Below are 7,278 nucleotides of genomic sequence, written 5' to 3' on the forward strand. Positions count from 1 at the left end.
ATATAATATAAACATAATATTTTATAATATTTAAAAACAGTAAAAACAGAATATGAAAGATATTTAAGAAGGCTAAAATATTCAGTGAGTTTAAATTAAGACATTAGAAATGACAGCAGGATGCTCTCAGAAAAAATAAAAACCTTCAGGAAAATTGTCACTTTCAGCCTAGACACACAATTTCTGTAGTCTACTATCTGTTGCAGCTTGATGTAATATTGATATAGTGTAAACATAGATACATTTAACAGTAATGTAAACATCACATTTGTTAAGAGCGTCTTGTTATCGCAATGATCTTTTCCTGGAGCGCTCCAGGATGCAAATATCGTCGGCTGGAGAATCTGTTCATTAGACTTTCTAGAAACTGGTTTCAGACTAATTTCTGACCGCTTTTGGATCGCAGACAAAACTTGAACCATTTTTATACCAGGCAGAAATCTATGTTAACTAATTCTGGTTACCAAACAAAAAGGATGTCTTGTCAGGGGGAAATACATCTAACAACTTCCTTGTAATGTTGTATTTGTACTTTAGCTTTATAGGACAGACGTTGTTCATTTTTCATGTACTGTTGTTTTAACTTGACCCTAATGCTGGAATGAATATGAAATTAAATAAATAGTATGAAAAACATAACTTTAAAATGAATTCACATTGACTCTAAGATTCTGGTACACTGTTTGAGAGTCCATAATAAAGGTGCTTTAAAAGGTTCTTCAGATGTTAAAGGTTCTTTGTGGAACCTTTAAGACAAATAAGGTTCTTGTTGGCAGTGGCTATTTACACTAATTCCACCCACCAATGTGTGATTGGGATAGTCAACACTACAAAAGATGGTCATTAATTTTCAGCTCCAGTGGCGCAGAGGATAAATCGACTGATTTGCTCTTTTCGACGCTACCTTCTGGCAAACGTTTTTCTCCCTTTTCAAATCTCATATGATATTGGAAAGGCATTCATTTTCAATGAAAATGAAGAACATAACTGAAAAGTTAAAAATAAAGTATTGGTTGGGGTTAGGGTACACTGTTAGACATTTCAAAGGGTTTTTACAGTAACTTACTGGCAACACTGTTGCCAGTAAGTTACTGTAATTAGGATTTACAGTACCCAACTGTATTTCAGTTTACAGTAAGGTACTGTAGTAATGTACTGACATATAGTATTGTAATTCATTGTTTTGTATATAGATTTAATTAAATTTTATAATTTTTATATATAATTAATTTTATAGTTACTACTGATATTCAATTCAAACAGACACAATTATTCCAAAATATCAAATTCTTTATTTAAACATTGCATATATAACACTGAAACACAGAAAAAAAATATTCCAATGCTGGAACACTGCATCTTCACTCTTTCTCCCATCAAATGGCATTCCAGGTGCTGCTCCAAAACATAGGTCACCTTTGCTCACCGTCCACTTTGTTACACAGAGAAATTTGTTCCCTGAAAAAAAAAAAAGAAAAAAAGAAATTACACATTTGTAAAAGACAAACCCCTATATGGAATACACAAACCTCTCAAAATCATAGTGAAGTTATTATCTTACCATGAATAATTAGTCCCAGCGTGGGTAACCTGCTCTTGTCCTCTGTGATGCTTCATTTGAGTTGCCTTTAAACACACACAAAATGCACTAAATATTAAATTCAATTTAAAAAGACAGCTAGTCATAAAACATTTGTTTAACATAACGTTATAGTTAACATACGATTTTGTATTCTCAACTACTGCTGAACATTACATAACACCTGACCTTAACAAAATTTTACATTAGCTAACTTACTGTTAAAATAAGATTATGCTTTGCGCGTTAAAATAATTTAATTTGGTCATTTAATAAGCTGACAGCGTCGTTTGTTAATTGAAAGTACAGCGCAGTTTACCGTGGTAAAGTTTATGTACCATAATGTTGACGAGAAAATGTTACTAGGTTAAACTGTTGGGCAAAAATCTGACAAACCACACACAAACAGACATACAAATAACAAATATATATATATATTTTACCTTGCTTACTTGTAAGGTGCGTCAATACACAGCGCAGATGCTCTCCGGAACTCTCCCGCTCGCGGGTTCATTCCCCGGGGGAAACCCCCGGCGCTGCCTCGCTGGTTCCGTGTCCTCAGACGCGAACGGCGCGACGCGACAAAAGACAGTATAGAAACCATTATAATCCGTGAAACGATCCACAATAGATGCAGGACAGTAAACTGATGCCCCAGTATATTTTTGAAGTTCAGTAGTACTCTAAATACGCTGTTCCACTTGCACTGTTTCTAAAACGAAGGATAAACTCCTGTGGTGAAAAGTCCTGTCAGTCAAAATGTAAGAAATGAGGAAAAGAATTATCTCAATGTAGTGGCGCCAAAGAGGTCGTTACCACAAATACAGTAGTATACCTCAATTTTTAAAAATACAGTTAGTCTCTGTATGTGGTGTTTGACGTCACAGAAAATTCCCATGATGCAATGGGAATTACAGTTATTTACTTTAAAGGGAATTTGCTGTTTTATACTGGGAGATATACAGTAAAAAACTGTAGAAATTACAGAAATGTCTAACAGTGTAGGGGTGTTAGGGAGGGCTTATTGTCCCAATAAGGCGGCATCAATTGTATAATTTTAATAAAAATTATAATTTAAACTCAATACGCCATTATTGCATACCCTTTTATAATGTACTACAATAATGAGGTGCAAATATCTGCCAGTTGCACTAACAACTGTCGCAGTAGCATCTATGGCTATTTGCCCTTAGTGTAAACAGCATCTATCGCTAATATGCTATTTCCACTTAGTGCAAATAGCCGCTGAAATAAAAATGCGCTTAATGTGGTAGTGTGCTCATGATTGGATTCATAAAGATTTTTTTTACACATTTTAATTTCTGTAATTTTTTTTTTTTTTTTTTTTACACATTCTGACCAGGTTGCATGAATAATGTCCAAAACTTACTCACTTCACTGGAAAGCCACATATATCAATAACCTGTCAGACCTGCCTTCAACATCAATGTCTGGAGTGGAAAAATGCTTCCCGAACTACAAGCGCCTGCAGCTTTGACTGAAAAATACATTGCAAGTTTTGCAATTTTATTGGTATTGTGGAGAGAAAAAAATCTAATAACAAACAGTGTTGGCTGCCATCTTGTGGTCACCACAAGACAAATATAGTGCAGAAGTCTTTGAAGTGCATACTATTTCTTGACATTATCACTGTGTAATGTATGCGAATTAACTGAGGAAGGGTTTAGTTTTTCTATCACTAATAATTTATTATAGTAAACGCTTTATCAGTGCCTAATTATTTATTTTTTTTAAATGTGAAATTGACGTTTCACTTTTCAGTCTTTTTCACAATCTACCATTTCTTGCAGTTTAACGCTACAGAATATTGAAGACAACTGAAACGTTAACATTTATATGTCCTAGACTAGTGTAGCCTATAGGCACAATTCTTTGCTGAATTCTGAGGGTGTGTAAATGTAGTTTACATGCATCTTGCTTTTCATTAATTTCCTGTCAGCACCTTCTCAAATTAATGTCAAAAATATTGATAAATATTTTTAAATACGTAGAGAGTGAATCACATGTAATAAAGATAGATTTTCCAGCTTGACCTTGTCAAGAACGGGCTTGTCACAAATATCCCATAATATTTTAATCCTGCAGTTATAACTTTTAACCAGTAGGAGGTGATGCAACACAGCTTTTATTGGATTTTCAGGACATGATGCTGCAAATGTGGATAAAAGTAAATAACAGTAAACAGTAAAGATGGTTCTTAAGTATAACATGCCTTATCTTATAGAGATCAAATAAAAACTGAGAATAGGAACTGTGGATGTGCTGTGTCAGATATTAACACAAAATATGACATTTTCTCACAAACATTTATCTGCTTACCTCAAAACATGAGAAATCGTCTGATCTCCCATATGTGAAGACTGACAGTGGCGTAACATAATGAAGAAAGAAACATAATGTCATAGTTCATTACATAGATAATGAAGTTATTTCGCTGAAATACATAATACATGGAAGTGATTGGGTGAAGCAGCCAGTTACACTTTATCATGAATAAAACATTTTTTATCTTATTCATTTATATAATTTTTTTTTAATCAATTTTACTTGTAATTGTACATTCTGTCTAACGTTGCCTACCAGTGTGAGAACAAGCAGCCATGACGTTAACCTACCTTTTACATGCCTGACAGCCACCTTCCTCTACGTCCCTTCTTCCAACTCTGCTGGGAAAAAACGGTTTTCTATATTTATTATTTGTAGTTATATTGTAGTTTAATAGAATCCACTAAAACATTTGGTTTGTGAAAGGTGTTATTACCCACCTTATCATTCAACGCAGAAGTAAGCCTATGGGCGAGACTTCCAGTTCCAGGGCTCTCAAGTCTCACGCATTCACCGTGAGACTCACGCATTTCAACCAGTTCACACGCTCTCACGCCACACCTTGTATTTCTCACGCTGAAAAGTAAGGGATAACTTGTCCCGCTATATGGTGTAAATGGACGAGGTGCAGGCTTTGCAGAGAGAAGTAATCTGCCAAGCTCATAGCTGTCTTGAGAGTTAAATGGCACCTACCAGCCAAAAAATTAGAATTTGCTGTTTTCTGGTATATTACGTGATCCCGCTAAAATCACGTTCGTCACTAGGCAACGTAGACGCGCACACACGGGACAAGGCCAGCGGTGGAATCGTTGCGGGGCTGCGGCTTTCTCTCGCAGTGGAAGCGTTTAGTACAGTTGAGGAGGTGGTCGCGTTGCGGTCTCGGAGCGGACGTTGCCATTTGTATTTACTAGAAACTAAATAAATGCAGCAGGGTTTTTCATATTTATTTTTATTTATTTATTTTTTCCATTTTACGATTCCTAGACAAAATCACTTGCCTGTGATCAAAGATAGTGAGAATTTATGTTGGGGATTACAGCCAAATTTGTGCAAAATTATTAGTTCTTCAACAGCTTTAACTAATTGTGGGCCTGAAATTAAGGAAAAGACAAGATAATTGGTAAATCTGCTAAAAAAGACAGACAAATTCATCCAAATAAAATAAATTGTTTTATATATTTCAAAACACGAAATGCATCAACATTGTTGGGAAGGTTATTTTGGAAATAGACTGTAATAGGCTACAGATTAAATTTCCCTATTTAAAATGTAATTTAAAAGTAGAGCAACTATTTCAATTGCTTTAGAGGTAGTGTAACATTACATTTGATTACTAAATTTCTAAGGAATGTTTTCAACTGTTAATCCTTTTAAAAACTTTTTAAGCAGGCAGGTTTACCTTACAGTAGCACTCAACACTAATTACTGTCAATTTTACAAAATCCTTCATCACTTGAATTAAGATTATAATAATTTAATTTTAAAGCACAGCCACCACAAAATCTTTAGCACCTCTGTTTAACTCCTGAAACATTGGTGTCTCTTATTTTAAAGCTGTCAATGCGATTTGGGAAATAAATCAATCAAAATATTTACATGTAACCCACTTTGTAATTGTAAACATTTTTAAAAGTAACTGTAATTTAACTATATCTGTTATTTCTCAGTAACTGTAACAGATTAGTTAAATGTCATTTATAATTAAATTACATAATTCAGTTACATGTAACTAATTACTCTAGCTAAGTTCAAGCCCCTACCACTGTCATCAAGGCATCAAAGTGTGTAATAAACACTTGAAATACAAAATGACATTAGTAAGCTGAAATATGTACCCTCTCTCTTTCACAAACACACACACAGATTGACATACATGCTATGAGCAAGTTCTGCAATCCTCCTGTATGTTTACAGTATGTGCATTGAGCACTGCTGTTTAGTTTGCTCGTTTGGGGCCAAATTTCTTTTTTTACTTTTGATACATGAATTTGACTTATCAAATCTATCAGTTGTTATATTTTTTTATTTTGTGCAGGTTAATTATGAACAATAGATAGTTGAAAACTGGAGAGAATTGCGTGGGGCCGAGGGGCCGCTGCTGCAAATATTTGAGTGGCTCCTCCCCTAACAGATAAAATCTCACTCCAAACTTTTTCCAAAACTTGAGAGCCCTGCAGTTCATTAGCCACTATAAGAAAATAATGAGACGAAAAACAACGTGCAGTAAACAGTAAAACTGTTTGCACTACAAACCAGTGTGCTCCTAATTAAGAACATACATTAAAATAATATGGTAAGATACACTAATTTGCAATATCAAGCAGAACCAGCTGTTTTGTACTGCTAAAAATAGTTGGAGGCGGGTGAGACCGAAAGCCACACCCATAACATTTACAAATGGCCGCACCTTACAATAAGATAAAGGTGGATACATATCTTATATGGTAGTGTTCTCATTGCATTTACACAGTTTGGACCAGCAGGTGTCACCACCGTGTAGTGGTTCAAGTGCGAAGTAAATAATTTTACTAAGCATCAGAGGTTTGAAAGGACACGATTCTTCAATGTTTGTTTTCTCTTCAGTCAATAACTGAAGACACAAAATGGCGCCTAATAAAGTAGCGCGAGACAGCGGCGTGATATGAATATAACCAGCAGTAGCTGTTATGCTGTCACACATAAATGTATTTTATGTACAAACAATAAGAATAGTCTAATAAAAATCACTCTCTCACTGAAACACTGAAAAGTGATTTAATAATGGTTAATATATATATATATATATGGTGTTTTTTCTTTAATCAAATGTTCCAAATTAATGTCCCAGTCGCATTTTATGTTAAATAAACATTACACTATCAGAAAAAAAAAAAAAAAAAAAGATTTGCTTTAAATTTCACCATTTGAGCTGATTAAAAGACACTTTAGTTGAAACACCTGTAATATTAAGTTAATACATAATAAAAACACAAACCAACACATTCTTACCTGTGAAAGGTTATCCAGTTTCTTCAGAAATTTAAATTTAGGCGGTTTTTACAACCAGATGTTCCATTTTGAAACTCATTGTTATTGTGAGTGACGAAATTAGACCGTTCCAAGATGGCGGACGCGTCAACGTATTTGGATATTTATATATATTTTGAAGCGGTTGAATGTAGCATATATGGTTTTATCTAGTTGTATGAGATACTTACTTTTTTAAATGTCTTCCCATTATCTCTTCTTCTATTTACTTTTTATGGCGGTTGGCTTCCCATTGATGCCATATTGTTCATTCAAACTGATTCGCGAACGTGCAGAACACAAGAGGCGGGATTTATCGCATGAACCAATCACAACCGATAATAACA

The 7,278-nt window shown here is 34.4% G+C and overlaps 1 long non-coding RNA gene across 1 annotated transcript; it reads right to left on the reverse strand.

Annotated features, from left to right (window-relative positions):
- Positions 1-1,309: 1,309 nt before the first annotated feature.
- On the reverse strand, positions 1,310-2,487 carry LOC141301080 (uncharacterized). Its single transcript, XR_012342099.1, has 3 exons — positions 2,023-2,487; positions 1,562-1,626; positions 1,310-1,458 (listed from the first exon to the last, which is right to left on the reverse strand). It is a non-coding gene; the product is annotated as an uncharacterized lncRNA (long non-coding RNA).
- Between the last annotated feature and the right edge of the window lie 4,791 nt (positions 2,488-7,278).

Source organism: Garra rufa, chromosome 25, assembly GCF_049309525.1.
Source record: "Garra rufa chromosome 25, GarRuf1.0, whole genome shotgun sequence".
In the NCBI taxonomy this organism is placed as follows: Eukaryota; Metazoa; Chordata; class Actinopteri; order Cypriniformes; family Cyprinidae; genus Garra; species Garra rufa.